The following is a 20,376-nucleotide window of genomic DNA, read 5'->3' as shown; positions in this document are numbered from 1 at the left end:
GTACTGAAATGTTTTGCAGGACAATACTGGAAGGGGATGCAGAGAGCAGACATACAGGAATTGAGCTATTCCAGCTCTGGTTTCTCCCTGAGCTTCTTAGCAGGATGTAGTTTCTCAGTCAGCATCACCCTGCTGCAGCCACCTCATGCTTCCCAGTTCCTCGCTCAGGCTTCTGCTACACAGCCGTACATACCCCACAGCAGGAGGAGACAGGTAAATGGGAATTTACAGTCTCCTTTCACTGCTGAGCAACAACTGCATTTCACTGCAATAATTTCAGAATCATCTGAAACCATACATGAATTACCCGGGCAGCTTCCAAGCAGCTTGCTCTTGTTTTCTCTCTAACCTTCTTAACACACCTATGATGTATCAGAGGCACCCACATACTGCATGCTGCCCTCAGCATCACTGCTTTGCTTTGACTTAACAGCACAGACATCTACCTGGGACTAGAGGTCCACCTCTGAAGAGCAGGGGCAGGTCCCCTTGCTTATTCCTTTTGTTGAAACAACCACCACAGGGGTGCATTAGGGCACAGATTCATTAGGACCTCAGAAACACTTGCCAAATTTCAACGCTGCCTACTTAACAGAAAAAAACCCAAACAAACTTTGCTTTTGAGATGAGCAAAGAGCTTTTCCAGCTTATTGACATACTTTGAGAAACATAACGTGTACACATGGCGTCTTCCTGCTGAGTCTTCTTCACCTAAACCTAAATCTACTCTTCATTTCACTCCGCAGCCAACATGGCTGTAAAAAAAAAAAAAAAAAGAGGGCAGAACCCATCCAGTGCAATGCTTTGTAAGCGACTGACAAAAAATAAAACTCACAGCTCTATTAGCAGCTCTTGTGTGGCAGTTTAAACACAAAGGCGTTAGGAGAAAACGTCTATGATTCAAAGGGAGAACATGAGCTATGGACCTTACTGAGGGAGGACCAATACAAAACATCATCATAATTTCACATACTTTTTCTCCCAGTAACTGCACTCATTGCCACTATTCTTGATAAAAGGCTGAAAGTAGGATTCCCTACTCAGGCTTTAAGCTTACCAGTCTCTGAATGAATGTTAGGCATTTATTAAGGAATTTTTTTACCATGTCTTTACTGAACACTGATGGACTCTGTTTCCCTCCTGTTAACAAAACATAACCCTTTCATTTTTACAGGCTGATTTCAATTTGGGGCTTTATTCTGTTCTAGCCCAAACAGATTTGTGTTGCTGTAACAGAAAACAGGCTGTAAGGCACTGAAATAAAAATGGAAACGAAACTCTGCTGATTTCCAAGTAACCATAGATTTCTATCACCATAGAACAGTGTAAAAACGGGATGGGAGTTGGGCTGATTTAAAAGAAATCAACACACCCCTCCCCACTTATTCAACCCCTCTGCTAAGAAAATTTACTTACAGAAAAGCCGCAAAGCCCAGAGCAATGGCATCCAAACTCCCAATCCAAACTGTAGCCTGTTACATCGCCCAGCACCAGCCCAGAGAAGCTGCCCCAGGAGCTTACGCTGTACCAAACACATGGCCAGGGGCTCCAGCTGGGGTTGCTGAGGTTGGTCTAGTGCAGCTCTGGCTTGTCCACCTGGAGAGCTGCAAACCAGCCACAGCTGATGGGAAATCGCAGGCCAGACCCTTTAGTAATGTGTAGGAAAAGGCCATAGTGCGGCTGCTCCTTAAATACATTTTATGTATCTATATATCTGTTTATATTATATATAAAAGTTCCTGGCTGAGCTGCTTTGGTGCAAAGGAGGGAGCCAAGAACGCAGGTTTCTCCTGTGGTGTAAAAGCTCCTCCAAAGTTATTTTACCAGATCAGGGAAGAGCTCAATATTGGACAGTTTTCTGTTTTGATGACAGGGCTGGGGTGCTGTGCAAACACACATAACCAACCTCACAGCAAATCTGCGCTCTTCTCCCCTTTAGAAAGAAGCAGACTTTCCTCCTGAGGAATGTCTTGCCTCAAATCTCCAGCAAGATTTTGTCTTTCAATGGTTGGTAGAGCTTGGAAACAACAAATAAGCTTCAGATGGTGCTAATGGTCCATTCTGCTGACCATATTCTCAGTTAAATGCATTCATGTGGTTCATATCTGCAGCGAGATAATTACTCAGCCTATGAGGTAATACAATGCTGACTTTATTTTGTGGGTTGCAAAGAGGTGCCAAAGACCAGTTCCAAAAGACTGGATTTGCTTGCTGTAAACATTTCTTAAAGTGTCTTTTTAAAAGAAAAACTAAAAAATCTTCCTTCTGTTTAAGCAAGCTTGGGTTTCTCATTAAAAAAAAAAATAGAAAAAAATAAAATCAACCTACTCACAGCACTGCATTTCTTACATCCTGGGAATTTCAGCACTTCTACCTCTCCGAAGGTGAGTAGGACTTCTAATACCTATAAAAGAGGGAAAAGCCATGTAAGTCAGGGAAAAAAAAAAGAGGAGAAAATAGCAGCCATCTCTTCCATTCTCTGTCTGGCAATTCAGGTTTTTTTGCCAGCACCTGGGAATGCCGACTGACAGGAATTGCAGCAATTCCCTTTTCTACTGACCACCACTGACAGATGCAGCATTTGAACGATTTTGGTGCTCCAGCCCTGTTACAGTAACACAACGAATGCTGGGGGCCTCTTGGGGAAAAAAAATTCCACATTTCTAAGGCCAAGCAGCCAGTGGAGAGCACTCACACGCTGATGTCCTAAGATACCGCCGCTGCGGTTTGGACTGGAAATACCCACAAAACATCTGCTGCAGCAGACATATACCAGAACAAGTTCTGTTTGGCTAGTGGGAACTTTGACAAAACGCCATGAAAATTGCCTTTCTCCTCCTTAAAGGCACTCACCTGCTGTGTCCCAAAGCTAAAGTTGGCTTTCCTCATTTTTGCCTTTTTTTTTTTTTTCCCTAAAGATACGGGAGAGGAAGGTTTAGCTTCAGTAGCTGCAACAGCAGAACTGATATAAAAATTTTCCCCTTTGGCAGCGGCTCTATACACACCTGAGAAACACTGTGCCTGCAAGTCTGCAAAGAATAGGTAAAGAGAAAATAATAATCGGTCATGGGACCGTTCTGAGTAAAAGAAATACATGCAACAAAACACCCTGCTACTCCCTCAAGAAAAGAGGCAGAAGCTTATCGATTGCTTTAGCAGCACTGAGAGCACAACCTGCATTTTTGGCTCAAGCTAAAGAATTTGAGTTTGAAACTTCATGCTCTTGTTATCTGGCCAGTGGAAGGTCAGCTGGCAAACCCGAAAGAAATCGCTCGGAGTCTTTTGCTCCTTCCCAGCAGGTTAGGAAGGTATTTTTTTGGCTCTTTTCAAAGGAAGATATGACTTGATTTCCTGAAAAAGCATCATGGCTACTGGAGGAGCCAGGGGGCCAGGAGCTGTTACACAAGCAAAACCATTTTTTAAGAGCTTAGAACAGAAAAAGCTGCATGTTTATTCATAGATAGAAAGGAAGCTGCTTCCCACTTTGCTCCATCTCGGAGTAAGGCAAAAAAATGCTAGTTTCACTGAATTGTAAAAGAGAAATAAACACATGGGATAGCTGCAGATTTTGTGTTACTTACACCTCCACACCGTTTTGGACCCAGCAGGCTGCCTTCTACTGCCCTTCCTCCCTCTTTTGGGTCAAATCCCCCACCCTGCCATTCATAGTCTGCAAGCCCAGGGCCAAGCAGTTTCTTTAATGGGCTTAGTCCAGTTATCTTACACCAAATCCACTACCTGAAATCCTGTCTTTTCAGTGCTGTGTTAGATGTGCAAAAGTGACCCTACATCTTGCCAACAAGGACCAAAACCACCCCTACGAATAAAACACTTTTAAAGAACAACAAAATTGCCTATAATGCAACACAGCTCAGAAAGTTAATTAAAAGAAATAACGTATGTACGGTGCCATCACTTCTTAGGACTGTATAATGAGCCTCACAATTTTCGGTGCTTTTCCTAAAGACCCAGCTGGTGAAATTTCTGCGAGGATCTCCGCTTTCAGAAACATAAAGCAGGAAGAAATCTCCAGGGTTATTAAATCCAGTCCCTTGCTGTTGTACTCGTACCGCACAATCCTCTTCAGAAACTATACAAAAAGTTTCTAGCCCTTGTGGCTACGAGACTATGATTTGGGTTTAACATAACAGCTCAGAAACAAGTTGGTAATATATGTATACACATATATACATACATATTTCAGATCTTTTAAACAATTTCATGGTTCCGGGAGATCTGCTTCTGCTTTTGAAAGCCTGGAGTTAGGCAATAGTGAAATGAAGGCATCACAAACAAGTTTCATACAGAAACGTCAAATTTTTTGCAACATGTAGGTAATTACTAATGAAAAGAAAACTCTTGCCCTCATTTGTTCATCCTGAGCATCCCTGCATGAGCAGCTCTTGAGCAGCCTCCCATGGGGGCACACTTACTCCAATCCAGCTCAAGGCAGGGCAAGAAGCTCTCATTGGCACGAAAGCATTGCTTCCCTGAAATGCATCACAACTCTGGGATCGGGCGAATTCAGACCAGAGCTCCCCCCTCCACGGCAGTGCATTCGTGCAAGCATCACGTCCTCACCTACATGAGCTGTAGGTGAACAGCATAAACACCATAAACACCATCACGGTCAGGGACAAGAGCCGGGGGAGATCTGTATCTGCTGGTTCCCATGCAGTGTCCTGATGAGTACACGTACAAAACAGGTGATGGTGGTTTATGAGTTACCACATACCACCTGGTTCACAGGAATTGCCTGTGTGTGTGTGTGTGTACGTAGCCCACATCATGCAGTGGATAACTCCCGCTACCCCAGCCATCCTTCATTCTCTGCACACAGAGCAGGAGACTCAGCCACCAGCTGCTTCGTTATTCTGGATGCTTTCCAAAAAAAGTAACATCTTGTGGCAAAACAAAACAAAATAAACAAAAAGATTTTAAAAATACTTCTCTAAAGTATGCAACGTGATAAACACCAGCACTCTGTACAGTTTCTGCAACCCAAACACTACAACACTAACCACTTGAAAATAGGCTTAGTTTGCTTTATTCGCCATGAAATTTCTTGCAAAAAACAGATTGTCAAGATATCTTTAGAGAACTAAAATGTAAATCTTGAGCTGCTGTTAGGCCAGGGAAGAGAAATAACGGTACTTTTTAGATGCTTGACAGAAAAGTTCCTTTGAGACTCTCTCAACCTACGGAAATGATCAATTTTGCAAAAGAACATTTTACAGAGAGAAATGGAGTTGGGAGCTCTGCAAGCAGTTGCTTTCCCCAGCTGCGCTCCAGACGAAGAAAAATAAACCCCCAAACTCCTCCAGACCTCTTTTCCTGAAAAATGCCCACTTGGTGGCTTACACCCTGCTGCTGGTCAGCTGAAAACATAGCTGCGGAGCAGGTCGTGCCTGTAATGCCAACCCTCTGCAGCCCCATGAGGCTTTGGTGCTTCGCACCAGCACTGCCCGTGACCCATCACCTGCATGCCTCAAGGCCCAAAATTTGGAGGGACAGGCAACAGGTTGGGGCCACTTTTCCTTCATCAACCTAACGAGCCTTGGGATGCGGCTTTAGTCTGCTGCTGGCTCAGCAAGCCAGGAATACGGCGAGGCTGGGGTGCATGATCGTCCCTGCTCCTCATCCCCTGGTGTCTGTATGGTACTAGGCATTTATTAACATTTCAGTCTAGCTTATACCTAGATTTCCCTAAAAACTACCATGATCAAAATTACCACCTTAGCGATCTGAATTACTTCTAACACTAGACTAGAAATGCCTTCTATCGAATTAAATATGCACAGCTGTGTTGGAAATGGGGGGTTTGCAGCCCGTAGATTGCAGACTGTTATTACAGCATGATTAGCAGATACAAGCATTCCTGAAAGTCGTCTGCATCCACATGCTGAAAATCCCAGTTATCCCGTCGGATCCTGAGCAGCCCAACAGCTCCCAGCTGCCGGGCCGGCTCCTGTTAAACGTTCACCAAACCTGGCAGACTTCAGTGCAAAGGAGTGATGTGGTTGTGAGCACCCTTCATTTCAACACCTTTCTATAAAGATAATCAAATTAACCCATCCCTGCCCCCATCCCTAAGACAAATGCATAAAACACGAATGCAGAGTTTCCATGAAATACCTACATAAGCGGTGAGCAAACTAATAAAAACCCCAGAAGTGCTCTGTGGTCTCTGTAAGCACACACACCCCGTGCGGATGGTGATGCTCGGGGAGGATCAGGGATATTCCTCACACCTTTCCACCCCCACTGGTCTTACCCCTGCCCTGCTTAGCTCTCAGCTGCCTTCCTCCAGACTTTTGAACAAAGCTGAAATGGAGACGGGTATTTCCACCCCACAGCAGCTGCTGATGGCAGCCCCAGTGCTCCCCAGGAAAGCCACCAGCGCTGACCTGGAAAACACAGGGTAGCAGGCTCCTGCTAAGGGTCATCTTCTCCACCTCAGCAGTGTGACACCTGCGTGCACGAGGTCTTAATCCACGCTGCACCATCTGCAGGTACTGTGAGCAGAAGCTGTCCCAGGAAGCCACTCCAAGGCTGCAGCAGGCTGTGGCTCTCCAGACTTTGCTTCCCCCAGGAAAACTTCTATAAACTACATGAATGGCCCAAACCCCTCTTTGCAATGCCTCCTTAATGTTACCAGCTGCTTTTGGAAATACTTGGAAGCATAAAAATAAGCAAAGAGCAAGTAACAGAAAAATAAGAGTAAATAAGAGCAAAAAGCAAATAAGCTGTCTTGAAAGAAAAAAATTACAGGAAAAAGTTTCATAGGTTTAAGCAGATTTTCACTGTCACAGAAACTATTCCCCCTCTCTTAGAGCTTTAGAAGATTTCAGAAAACATGCCCTCTATCAGGATGAAACTGATCTTCTTACGCCCCACCAGGGAGAAGCACGAGAGCAATGCTCCGGGGCGATGGACATCTGAGCCAGGCAGCCCAGGCAGCCACCGAAGCCACCTTCACCTGACCACTGCTCCCAGGCGACTGCCCCGAGCCCTCGGCCACAGGCTGCTTGGGGCGGAGGGGCTGAGATGTGTCTGCCCCTAGTCCTACTTGAAGCCAGCACTTTCCTGTAAGAAGATGTGGTTTGGCTGCCGGCAGCAGCCGTGGTTGGCCTCGGCTAGGGCTGGCGAGGGTCCTGGCCCTGGCTTCCCTGGCACTGGATGGACAGACGGACCGTGACTCTCTGCTGCTTCTCATCTCAGCGCTTTCTTTAAAAATATGCAAACAAATAACAACATTAACTCCCGCAGCCCCAGCATGGGGGTGATGTACCCCCCACATCTCCACTCAGGTTGTACAGCCTTTCTGCACCTCACTTTCTGTCATTAAGACTAGTTCATCGGAAACCAGAGAACCGAAAAAAAATGAAAGAGAATGGGAAAACATTACTCAAAGCAGATTGTATTTACTTTTCAACACATTCCTCAGCCGTGGATGTCAGCACAGAGAAAGGTATATTATGCACTTTTCTATCTCCTTAACTGTTCCTAGTTTCCTTCAGCAAATCAAAGTGTTTTCTTGAAGGGTGAGAAATCTCAGTCTCGTATACTATTTTAAATTGGCAGCAAGGGCTTTAAAGCATGGAAAAGACTGTTTGATCACGTAAGAAAATTCAACCAGAGCGAGAGATGTCCTGTAGGGTTCTGGCCAACAGAAAGTTCATTATTAATTTACTTGGCTTTTAGAAGAGTTAAACTATTTCACATTATTCCTCTTAGAGCCTGCATTTCAGACTGTCACCCTCTGGTTAGTTACCTACGAGACAAGGCACTAAAGGCTTGCCCATAGTAATAAACGTGTTGGAAAACAGTTGTCAGACCCTCCTCTGCCAGAACCATGATTGATAACTGTTTTCCAACACAGTGGTTGCTACAGTAGGATGCTTTAGCTGCCCAACATATGTACAGCAATAACTTTTATTTTATTTTTAAACAACTGAGCTGCCGACTGTTCATCCATTAATTAATTTTCAACACCACAGGATGTCCAGTCCTTGTGTTAAGATCCATCTAGGTGTCATTGTACAAGTTTGCTCAAGAGACACAGTATACGGTGCACACAGGTGACTCAGCCAGTAATCACACGCTCCTTTCACACCCCCTCCCCCAAATACCCAAGTTCATAACAACAGCAGTGCTAGAGAGGGAACGACCAACGAGGGAGAGAACTGAAGTGAACACAACACAAAAGCACAGTAACCCACATCAGTCCCCCTGATCTAAATGTATCTGCCAATCTGGAAAGGATGGGGGTCACCATTTGAGAGCAGGCAGGTGGGGGAAGTGATGTGAGCAGCAGCCCATCGGCATCCCTTCATGTGTGCACAATGCTATTTAACCCAGACTGCAGCCAGAAACATCACCGGCTATTTTCGCTGCTCAGATCCGCTGTCAGAGTGACACAATTTGAGGCCTCCCAGTACCGCTGTTAGGCTTGGCCCGGTCTCTCCAGTTTCAGCCTGATTTCCTCACCACATGACACAGCCCAACAGCAGACACTCTTTTCTCCTGCTCTTAATTCATTCCCTCTTTTGTTTCTCTCAACCCCCAAGCTGAGAAGAAAAAAACCCCAACAACTTAAAAGGCAAAAACAACAACAACAACAAAAAGACCGATCAAGGCCAGCCAGCAACTACATTTTGCTGTTATAAAAATAAATACAAGAGGAAGGGGTTTCCCTTTTCCGGCTGTTTAGACCATTCCTACTTTTGGCTGTAAGCACCGACGTGTTTGCAAATTCCTGCCAAACACAGCAGCCGTCAGTGCAAAAGTGGTACAAGAAACAAAATGAGCACAGGGTGTAAATATAAAGCAAGAAATCACTTCACTCCGTTCAAATAATGGTGTTTGTGCTCCATTCGCTCCTGAAGACCAGTTAGGTGTTATTGAGTCTCTTATTTTCAGTAAGAGCGTCCATGTCACTATATCTGGAAAGTTAAGTAAGATGTACCTGGGTCAGCAGCCCCTACATTCGTGCAAGGTGACCTACTTTCAGCTACTAGTCATCAAGAAGCCACAAAGAGACGGTAGGAAAGGTTGCCCGGAGTCCCCTACAGGATGCTACACAGTCCTGCTTGGTGCTGAGCTTCACCTGCTCTCCACACTGCGAACTCCCGGAGCAGCCTGTTTGAGGTAAGCATCTCCTGGGGCATTTCCCTGCCCTGCTGCACTTGTCTCCTGGCCACACAGCCCCAGCGTCCCAGCAAATGCAGCTGAAAAGGGACAATCTGCATACACCGAGCACTGAAAAACAGCATCTGACCCCAAGAACTGGAAAGGCTTGTGGAAATCCCCATGAAGCAGTTGCTTTCATGGCCTTTTCTCCCTATCCTGGGAGAGCCAGCGCAGCCTGGGCACTGCGTCTGCTTATTCTGTTACGAATCAGTAACTTTGGGCCCATCCTTCCCCTCCAGCTAGAGTTTAACTTTTTTTTTTTTTTAAGGCTGAGAATACAAAGGACTGGAATGAAACTTCCTCCTCACAGCCTGCTGGTCTCCTGGTCCCACAAATCTGTCCTATCAATTTATCACCTTCACTGCGGCGATGCCTGTGCTGAACGCTGATTTGTTACACCTCCAGGTCCACAGCCCTAAACAGCCTGGGACTTTTCTGGAAGCCAAAGCAATACAGGTTCAGACACTGAATGTCTGATTCCCGCAGATCTAAGTGCTGTCTTTGAATCGAATTAAGATTTGGATCCTACTCATATTGGAATACATCTGTAGCAGCAGATGCTTTTTACAGCTTTCTACCTGAATCAGGATCCAGGGCATAATTACATTTCTGAGAGTGAATTCCGCTACTACTTGGGTACACCTTTGCTGCTCACTCCAGTAGCAGCAGGTTTGAACCAAGGAAGCTAAAGCGCAACTCACAGCCTACTGCGAAGAGCTGTTCAGGAGAAATGCACTTTCACCCTTTAAAAATCAGACAAAACCAGATTTCATAGAAAATTTATCCTATCTTTCCACATAACCATCAACATGACATTAATTTCTTCCATCTCACGATATATTTAATGAAGGGAAAAAAAAAAAGTACATGTGCACACCCCTTTCTCCAGTGTTCCTTGTTATTCTTCCAGAACAATTCTTCAAAGCTGCTGAGATCACTGTATGTTACATCCTTTTTGAAGGATCAGATACATTGCATCAAAAAGCACGCGGGAAAAGTTCTAGGGCATGAAACCAATTTTTGCGCACTTTTATCTGGGTCAGCTTTTCTATTGATTCTGCAAATACCATATCATTTTTTTAAAGCTAAGGTTTTTTTAGTTTAAAAAGAAGAAAAAGAGAACACCAGAACTTAAGTCAAACATCCATCTGAGCCAAGGATTAGTTTTGTTGGGTGACTCCAAATCAAAAACGTAGATTTTTTTTATAACATCTAACGAACAGTGAAAGAGCGTCTGGATTGATTTCTAAATTCAGTAAATGCCCTCTTCCCATACTGCTTCTGTTTTTATGAAATACTATTTAATGTCTTTGCTGTTAGGTGTACAAAACTTAGACAGCTGACAACATCTAGGAAAGCTAACGTGAGACAAACACATTAAAAACACTCACACACACGTTTTACCATTAATTGATCCCTCCCTTTCTCTGCCCCCCTGCCAAGTTTTGCTCCATGGTTATGAACTACTTGGCACAGCCTCCAGCTTTGCTTTATGTCGTTTCATCAACCTGATGTGTGTCTTGAGGCGCTCTGAAATAGAAATAATAAATAAGAACCAGCCCCGGGTGACAAAAGGCTGGATCCTGTTTCAGAAGGAGGTGACTTGCTGTAAACATCTTGAAGGTCTCATATCAACTTCATCTGCACACGCGGGTGGGAAATGGGGAAAGGACACTTCCAGGAGGATGCCTACCAACCGGGGACAGTTTGTAGCAGGACTGACTCAGAAAATTTGCTGGCAACTCCAAATGACAGGAGGAAAAAAAAAGAAATAAAGTAGTTGGGATGTCTAATTAACTCCTGGTGAAAACAAAGTGCTAATGAACTGCCTCTTAAGTGCTTTTCAAGGATGGAGTCCTTTTACTTCTGAGAGATGCTTTTTGCATATTTTGGTGGTGGTGTGATGCTGGTAATAACAATATGTTGCCCAAGAGCCTGATTAGCAAGTGTGCTTCTGCTGGAAGCTGGGTGCCCGCTTTGGCAAGACCTCGTTCCAAAGGGACCCAGGTAGATGACAAGTGGGGCTATTTGCACACACGCTCCCACGTCAGAGCTCAAGAGGGGTCTGGCTAAGCCGAACACTTCTTTCCTGGCTCTGGGACACCCGTCTGGCACTCTCGAGATCCAGAAGATCGTCAGGACGGATCCCTCAGCCTTTTTGTATTCTGTTTTCCCCATCTGGAGAGTGGGGAGGGAAAGATGAGTAATCATTTCCACCACATCAGTTGTGTAACACAAACAAAACCCCCAGCCTAACAGCTTAACAGTTTCTGATACGCAAATGATTAAACCCCGACATGTTCTCGCCGTGATTTTTGCTGTGCCAGTCCCAGACGAGGCTGCTGGATGCTGCCTCCAGTGTTGCACAACTACAACCAAAGACCCACAGAGGACCAAGCTGCCATCACCACGGCAGGCCACAGGTCCCCTCGCCCAGGGGTGACCCTCCCGCACCCATCCCGACCCACCCGCACCCCATCCACGGCCCAAGTCCAGTTCTTAATGTATTTCTAACTGCAAGAATTATTGCTATATTACACCCCGACTTCTCTCTTCCCCCATGCATTAATGGGTTGCTCGGAGCTTTGCAACCTTTCAAAGAAAATGGCTTGAAAAATAAGAGCGGGGAGGCTCACGTTAAATAGGGAAATGAAAATGCATTGCTGGCTGCCCTGAAAATCTAGGCCAGGCTTCTCTCGGCCAAATCTCCAGGTATCTCTGAGGCAGTAACAGTTGGCACAATTCTTAAAATACGCACAGGCTGATTAAAGGCTGGCTTACGGCACTCGCTACACTTCAAGCATTAGCGGTGAATTTTAAAACCAAACAGACATGATGGTTTTTGAAAGAAACCTCCTCCAAGCACAGGGCTGCTCGCTGAACCCCCTCCCTGCCTGGCTCCACCACCTCAAAACACACCGAGAGATCACCTGGAGAAAACCAGAGGTACCAAAACTCTGTACAAACAGAGGTACCAACACCTTGGATGTTGGTCCAAATTCAAACCAGTGGCTGTTTCAGCGTTGAAGTGGGGCTGCAAACCCCATTTTTCCGGGGCTGCTGCCCGCCAGCCGCCACACTGCTCTTTCCCCAGGGGCCTGGCCCCGGCCTGGCTGGGAGATGGCTGGCACGGATGGCAGAGGGGAAAGGGGAGGGCTGAGCAGGGACCACCGGCTGGTGGACCTCCATGGTGGTGGACACAAACACATATCCCACCCTGAGAGGACACCTTCTCTGGGGAGGATGTTTTTTCTCCCTGGGCGCCACATCCCAGGTCCTCTCCTTCATCCACTCCCTTCGTGTCGAAAAAGCTTCGTTAGCGGAGAGGAGCCCAGCTCTGCCCGCCCTCAAAGCAGGACAGAGTAACCAGCAAGTGCTGTCCCCCCCTCTCCCTCACAGCCTGCTTTCCTTCAGCTGCCTTCTCCACCTTCCCATCAAGTCTCAGAGCACCCCCCTGCCGTAATTAACTTAATACGGGAAGAGTTTTCATCCTCTTAATACGGATGAGGTAAAGCAAGACTGATAGTTTGGATTTATTTATGCCGTTTTGGACTAAATTAAGGCTGTGGCTTTGCAAGACTGCAAATCTGGCTTTGTAGTGCCCAGTACTCGACTGAGACCACCAGGTCCCAGCAGTGCAAAGCTGGGCAGACCCCAGATGCTGGCAGACGGTGTCCCCAGCAGCCCGTCGCCCCTGCAAATGCCGCTGGCTGCCATTTCTGTACCGGGCTGAGGGCCACGGTGCTGCAATGCCCCTGGGAGCGGGGTGGGCTCTGGCTCCCATCGCCACCGGGTCACCCCAAACCGCCCTTCCCAGTCACCCCAACTCCCAGACATGCATTTCAGCCTGCTTACTGCTGGTGTAATGCCTCTGGATTTAAATTTTCAGCCCACTTTGCAACAAACGTAGACGCTTTTGTGCTTGTGCTCTTGCACATGGACTTCAATAAACAGGTTTTGGCTACCAGTCCCATGGCAGGTTGTAATACGTTGGGTGGTTTATTCTCTTCAAGAGAGCTGTCAGGCAAACAGGTTAACGTACGAATATGCTGGACCTGAACTGACTCTCTCAAGCTGGATTCAGAAATGGCTATGGGCAAATATAGCCAGAGGTCACCAGAGAAAGTGACTGGTAACGCTCAGATTTATACATAACCTCTCAGTGAGTGAAACAGCAGCTTTAAAGTATCTCATATAAAGCTAAGTAAATGAACACCTTCAAATAAACCCCAGCAGCCCTCCAAAACCATGCAGGGTAGTTACAGCTGTCTTTAGCCTGTTCTTCGTGTATTTTCAAAGTGGTCTGTGAAATCAGTCATAACTTTGCCACTCAATTTCTTTCCTTTGCGACACTTTATGGCAACTTTCGAATAACTGGGAAGCAGCACAGCAACGTCAACCAGAACATCCTCCACTGTACAAAGGCAAACTGCACAGCTTGGATTTAATTGGTATTTACATGCTTGCGTTTTCCAGATTAAATGTGTGGTCTAATAGAAAACCTCAGCCAGAGTCTCCACCGTCTTCATCCAGACTCAGCCATGAGCTCTCACATGTCCCACTGAAACAACCAGGACCCCACTTGGGCCCTGAAATCCATTTTATTTAGCGCACTCTGCCTTACAAGGAGCTCTGTAATGCTCTCTTCAAAGATGAACAGTACTCAGAAATTTTATTCTTGATGGAAGATGTATTTAAAATGTTTTTCTACTGTCCTTAGTGGGGCTTTACATTTTGGATGTGTGACAAAGCAGACATCGTCTTCAAGAAGCTGTAAATCCTGACTGCACAAAACGACCTTAAATCTAGAGCATCCACTGATGAAATTTGACCCCTAGAATCAAGATGCTCAAATCCCCTCTGCTGCTAAAATAAAGGCAGAATTTGGTTCTGGAAGCTTAAGGTTGCTCCCCCATTTGCAGCAGAGCCTAACTAGAAATCTGTCAAGTTTGTAGTCCGCGCCTCAAATAGCCTTGTCAAGTCGTATAATCGGCATGAAGCAGCCAAGGCAGGGTTTTATTGTCAGGGAATGTAAACAAATAGCAGGCAGTGCTGCTCATCTATCTCAGGTTGGTGCATATAATTTTAATTAAAGCATTTATGTAAATACAGATGCAAATTAGGTTCAGTATAGCATCTGGCAAATTACTATCAGAGCCCTGAGGCTACTGGCAAATTATCAGCATGAGCTTGCATGATGTGAAGGTACCAAATACAGTCTTGGTCCAGACACTATACATTTTATTTGGCTTAAATTGGCAGTAAAACACCGTATTGGTACATACATAAGAAGTTAAATAGTCTTCCATTTGAAAAAGAGCTCTTAGGAGGTAAACCAACATCATTAAAATCCATCCTTTAGACAGCCCATGTCTAGCAAGAAAAAAAAAACCTCTTGCATTTCTGCAACACCTATCAAAGGAACTCAAAACGCCTCTGAAATGTTAATTAATCCATACTCTCCCCAAGGGAGATCTATTTTAAAGATGGTTATATGGAGTCTGCATTCATCTCTCATTTGTCAAAGGCTCACAGAAGGGAAAGCCACAGAGATCGAATCTGGACCTAGGAGCCTTGATTCCCTGCTCCTCCACATTCTCATCACAAGACCTCCCTCCCCAAAAATCACAAGAACTCTCTCACACCAAAGAGGTGCGAACCTCTTTGGCCTAAATATCACTGCCTCAAAGTAGTGTTAACTTCAAAACCTTGTTAAAACTGCAACGGCAATTACATGACAAGAAAAATAAGGGAAAACAAATCACAAGGGGAGAAAAAAAAACCACCCAACTTTTGAAAACTGAAGGAATCTTTAGATCATGCTGAAAGGATTTTATCTTTGGAAAATGAAAAGGTATGACCAAGATAATGTTCACAGCAGCATCAGCATCAACTTCTGCTGATTATTCCTTCCCTCAAGGTGCACTTCCATCTTTAGGGCCTTGCAAGTGGAGATCAATTCCCCTTTTTTTAGAACCCTCCATTAAGATCAATGCTTGGAAAGAGGCAATAGCTCCTAAGGCTTAAGAGCACACTTAACTTGATCAACATCAATGATGCTTAAGCATGTGCTTAACATTTTCCCTGCAATAACCTTGCAAATTTCCCAGGGTACGAACTTCCCATCGGCACTGAATGAAGTGAAATCACATTTCCAATTTATTCAGAATGGATGCAGAAGTCGACTGGAAATAATTGTTATTACTGGTGACAAAGAACAGGAGAAAGAAGCTCAGTAAGGTTTGGAGTCACACGGATGCATTCACAGTGTGACAAAATGTGACACATACATGACATATCATTACTATGACAACATTGTTTGGAAGACATGTGTAACCAGCATTTTATAAGCATATGGTCATATACTGGCCCCTTCCTGTGCTTGAAATTAAAAACAAAACAGAGGGACAGGAGCTAAGGGCATCAAGCCACAGACTGGCCTGTTTGCATTCCTTTGTCCTGATATCAGTATAATGACCGCACATTCATTTAAATGCTTTGCTTATTGACTTGTTTATTTGTGTTTAGCATTTTGTTTCCCCAAAAAAACCCAATAAACAGGTAAAATAGCAAGTGTTGTTTTTGAACATTGGGATGCGGGTTTAAATTCCTACAATAATGGTGAGTTCCTGGCTGCAGGGAGAGTGTGGAAGATGGGGGATAGGGAATGGAGATGTCATTAAGGACATTACACTGAGGTTCCATTTCCTGTGATGTATTGGAACAGGCTAAACATGAGAGCTTCATGGGCATCCCGGCTCTCCATGGCTATGAAGAGAGCTGGCATATATATATAGGAAGCTTGCTGGAGAGCACTAACATTTCAGGCTCAGCTCCTCTATAGCATTTGTATCCTGACTGGACTCTGGTCTAGCAAAATAATTTTTCTGGGTCCCCTTTGCAGGAAGAAAAAATGCCAAGTTTCACTGGAAGCAGGGGGAAGACTGTTACAAAAGATGAGACACTTCCCATTCTTACTTTGGGAGAAAACCAAGCCAAAATCACAGCCTTGCCATGTATTTGTTTCAAGTCAGAACCCACATTCCTCATGGAGGCCAAGTTGGCGATCTTGATGCTTTCTTGCTGATAATCACATCTCAATAGACTTTTATCTGATCTGAGACCTAATTGGGCAATTCCAATAGACCAAATGATTGCATTAGTTTTGCCAAAGGCAATAAGTAACTTTAAACATACAAGCAAACAGATAAGTATGAGACTTGCAGGTCTGACGTGGCCTTTGCCATCTGTGGCACTCAGCTGGCACATCCTTAGGGACCCGTTTGAAAATCAGTGCGTCCTATACTGTATGAGAAGCTGAGGTATTCAGGTAGCAACTCATAACTCAGGGACACGAGTGTACCAGATGAAAAGGAGAGGCGAGAGGGTATGGTCCCAGACAGGCTATGGGAGAGGAGGTTTTAATTCTCTGCCCGACCTTGCGTAAACCATTTTTATTCCTCCGTGCTTCTACACCTAATTCTTGCAACAAAACCTGATCACAAATAGTGGGATGGAAAACACACAAGCAGATACCAGGTGCTTACATTTTAAGAGAGATGGGACTAAATAAGCTCTGATAAACTGCGCTCTTCTCTGCTTCTCCAGCAAGGCTGGGATGACCTTGAGGTGTTTTTCTTGAGCAAAGAAATGTGTAACTCTAAAAGGCTGGGGAGGAAGAGAGGAGCAGTATTTTATCAAAGGACCTGCAGTAGCAGCGTAACAACACAAGCTCTTGACGGGACCAAGGATTGAAACTTAGTGTGGAAAGACAGAGTAGGTGGTGAAAACCCAACAGTTATCTGCCTTTTGAGACTTGGGGAGGGAAGCTCTGCTAGGAAGAGTGAAGGGGGTTGTTCTGCCCATGAGGTAAAGTTGTGCCTAGTTTCCCCTGTCTGCATATTTTTCCACTTTTTATTTTTGTATCTTACAACATTATCCAGCATTAGATGGCACATAGCTAGAGTAACAGCCGCCATGCCCCACTCTGGAGTGTGGGGGAAACATGAGAATCACCCTGCAAAGATGGACCATGAGAGACGACCTGCAACTTTAAAACGTGCCTTTCACCTCTGTGTTCCTGAGGAGGATCTAAAAACACCCCTTTGAAAATTTACAGGAACTAAGACCCCAGAAGCACTCCAGCAGCAGACGAACACCCACATAACCTTGTCAAAACGCTACATAGGGCTATCGCAGCAAAGCCCTGGTCTACAAGAGCCCAGCATGAGGCCCTTGCAGGCCAGAGAAAGGGTGGCTTCCCCAGCATAGACATGCCATGCCTCGGGGCTGCGCCAGCACAGCCACGTCATTGGGATCACACCTCTCCATGATTTTTGGCCAGAACAGCTTTGCTGGCAGAAGGCTGTAGTGTAGGCACTGCTTAACCCTGAGCCATCTTCAGAAGGTGATGAGATGCGAGCTAACTTCCCAGCCTGCATTACAACCTGTGTTGTAACACGAAATTCAGCCTTTGTGTCTTTTCACACAGAGCTGCTCAAGACACTGGAGGTGGGGACCATTGGATGCCATCAAGTAAAAGTCAAGATGCCAGTGACATGAAATAAATGGTTTTATAAAGAGCCCAACAGGACAGTTTTCATCGATGTGCAAACTCTAGATGAGCACTGCTCTGGGCTGAAGGACCCAACTACGTGATTAGAGCAGTTGCAAGGCGACTTTGCACTCCTTAAGCCAAGGCAAGCACAAGACATAAACATCATCAGCAGCAAAAACGATAAACTAACACATCTAAAAGGACAATTGCACTCCTCTGAAAAGGCCAAGTTTAGCAGGTCTTGCAGGACAGCTTCATCCCGGACTCAACCAGGACCCATTTTATTTGGCTGGCTGACCTGTTCCCCCATTTCTACCCATGAACTATAAGGCTGGTTTTGCCCTTTCTTCCTCTTAATTTTAGGCTTAGATGACATTTTCCCGAGCCAGAATTTACCATGAAACAAAGTGGCTGCTGGCTGAAGTACCCAGCAACCTAAACATACATGAAAATTTAAGTGAACACTTCCAAATCTGAGGACACAAGGCGAACACTCACATAGCTAATGAACAGCTGGTTTCTACCAGAAATGCTGGAGACCCGCAACTCCCAATGAACTACTTATACCTGTTGATCACTTAGATGCCAAGACATCACTTTAAGGGCCAGACTTTAGAAACCACTACTCATAAGTGTGAGCAATCATTTTTATCTTGACAAGACATGAGTACACTAGCAGAAAAGGAATACCAGTAATGTGTTTCAGCATCCTCCGAAGTCCAGTCCTCAGCCTGGAAGTGCTGAAATCAGGAATCTGCCCAAGAGTATGAACAGACATGTTCTTCCTTGGAAATGTAACCTGCAGCTGAGTGGCATGCAGAAGACACATCTGGAATTTCTCTGCTGCCAGCAGCTCTCTTAGTTCATGTTATGATACCAAGAACTGAAGTTTATGTTTCTACAGAGAACACTTCCTTCTTCCAGTTATTTTGTAGGATACAGTAAGCTTCTACCTACTGAAAATATTAATTATCATTGTATTTTCTCACATCATTGATACTTGATCATTGATGCCTTTGGCAGAGATAAGACACAGCCCGCAACATTTTAAATTACACTGGTCTTCCCTCTGCTCAGGAACAGAGATTTTGCAACAATTCTCACCTGTGATTCAACCTGTGATTCAACCCTCCTCAGAGAGGAGGAACAGAGCCTGTGTTGGGCAGACCCATCGTAACTACCAAGGAAGAAGCAAGGAAAGGGCTCTCAAAACTTAGGTGGAGCTTCATGCCCTTGCTGGGATTAGGGGGCAGATCTTCCACAACGAAGAGAGGACCTCTACAGATGGAGAGGTAAGAGCATCACTGGTAACTAAAAAAATAAGGACAATCTGGTCTGCAGCCTCCACTGTAGCTGTCTCTGGAAGAGCTGCACCAGCCAAGGGACAGGGACTCGATTCCTGTATCTACCCATTTTCTAGCTTTTGGAGGAATTGCTTCAATAGTGACAAGAGCCACTCAGGATCTGGATGCTGTTCTTGTAGCAGTGAAGTCCCAGAAGTCTTCCCCAGATACATGTATGCTCGTTTTGAGGGCAGAGCCTGATGGCATTCAGTACACCGCTGGGGTATTCCTGGAGATCAATGTGACAATGGAGTCCCACCAGGGCCTGTTGCAGTCATACAGGGCACAATATAACCACACTCTACTCCTAAGTTGTGTTTACCACCAGGGTACCTGAGCAGGCTTTTCACCTTGTCCTAGCAGTATGAAATTAAGCTGTTATGACAGACCCTTAAACACTGCTTTGGTGAAGAACGGGACTTTGAAATTCTACCCTGGATCCAATGTAACTTTGCTCCATCAACCAAAAGGAATAGCTCCAGGAGAAAAACCAAGCATCCCTTGTAATTTGATATAATGTGGGATAAAATATTCACACTCTTAAGAAATATAATGAGAAAGTTGTACCAGGGAATGCTTCTGATACGGATCTATTTTGCTGCCTGGCTCCGCTCCGGCGCTACCCGCAAGCCCAGAAGCTCTAACTGTATTAAAGGCTGGTCATTCCTGACACACCCTGAATCTTCCAAACACACAGGAAACTTTTCACCCAAAAAGCCAGCTGCATATGGAAAAGACATTAAGCTTTGCACAGATCGGTCCTCACTCCTCGAGTCATACCTGTTCTCTTTAAAGCATATTTCCCTACTTCACCAAAAAAAAGCCTCCCACATGTATTTACACTAGTATTTTCTCTGCAGATGGCTGTGGGAAAGAAATATAGATTTTAATCTGCCTGGCGCACCACCAGCTGAGCTGCAGTTGGGATTTGGTGGACAGACTCTTTATTGCTGGTAGATGTAACCGATGGGAAGAACACAATTTTATCTCCAAAATCTGAATGGAGGGGAAAAATAGCTTCCCTGCTGCTTCTTGGTACTGGCGGGAGCTAAAACAACTGGCACCTTCCAGGGAAAGTACTACTCCATGCTCCTCTCTGCAATCATGTAGGAGCTCTGTTTGGATGGGATGGGAATGACTTGTAGCAATTGCTTCAGAGGAGGCTTCCTAAGTGCCCCCTAAACCTCTTTCACACTAACCAGGCTTCAATCAAAAGTAGCATTACAGTTTTGGGCAAAACCATTTCCATCCTTTGCTGGCTTCCCATTGTTCAGCTCCAGGCAC

At 45.2% G+C, this 20,376-nt stretch overlaps 1 protein-coding gene across 2 annotated transcripts in view; it reads right to left on the bottom strand.

Annotated features, from left to right (window-relative positions):
- Positions 1–20,376, bottom strand: part of ZHX2 (zinc fingers and homeoboxes 2) — a 75,790-nt gene that overhangs the window by 41,970 nt on the left and 13,444 nt on the right. The window contains exon 2 of one of the 2 annotated variants that reach the window (XM_074145181.1): positions 2,333–2,404. The gene's annotated coding sequence lies outside the window, so the exon portion shown is untranslated. Of the gene's footprint in view, positions 1–2,328; positions 2,405–20,376 lie in introns of both variants that reach the window. The other variant, XM_074145180.1, reaches the window with a different exon arrangement.

This window comes from Numenius arquata, chromosome 3 (assembly GCF_964106895.1).
Source record: "Numenius arquata chromosome 3, bNumArq3.hap1.1, whole genome shotgun sequence".
In the NCBI taxonomy this organism is placed as follows: domain Eukaryota; kingdom Metazoa; phylum Chordata; class Aves; order Charadriiformes; family Scolopacidae; genus Numenius; species Numenius arquata.
Note: the sequence above shows the minus strand (reverse complement) of the source record. Positions and strands in the feature narration are given on the sequence as shown.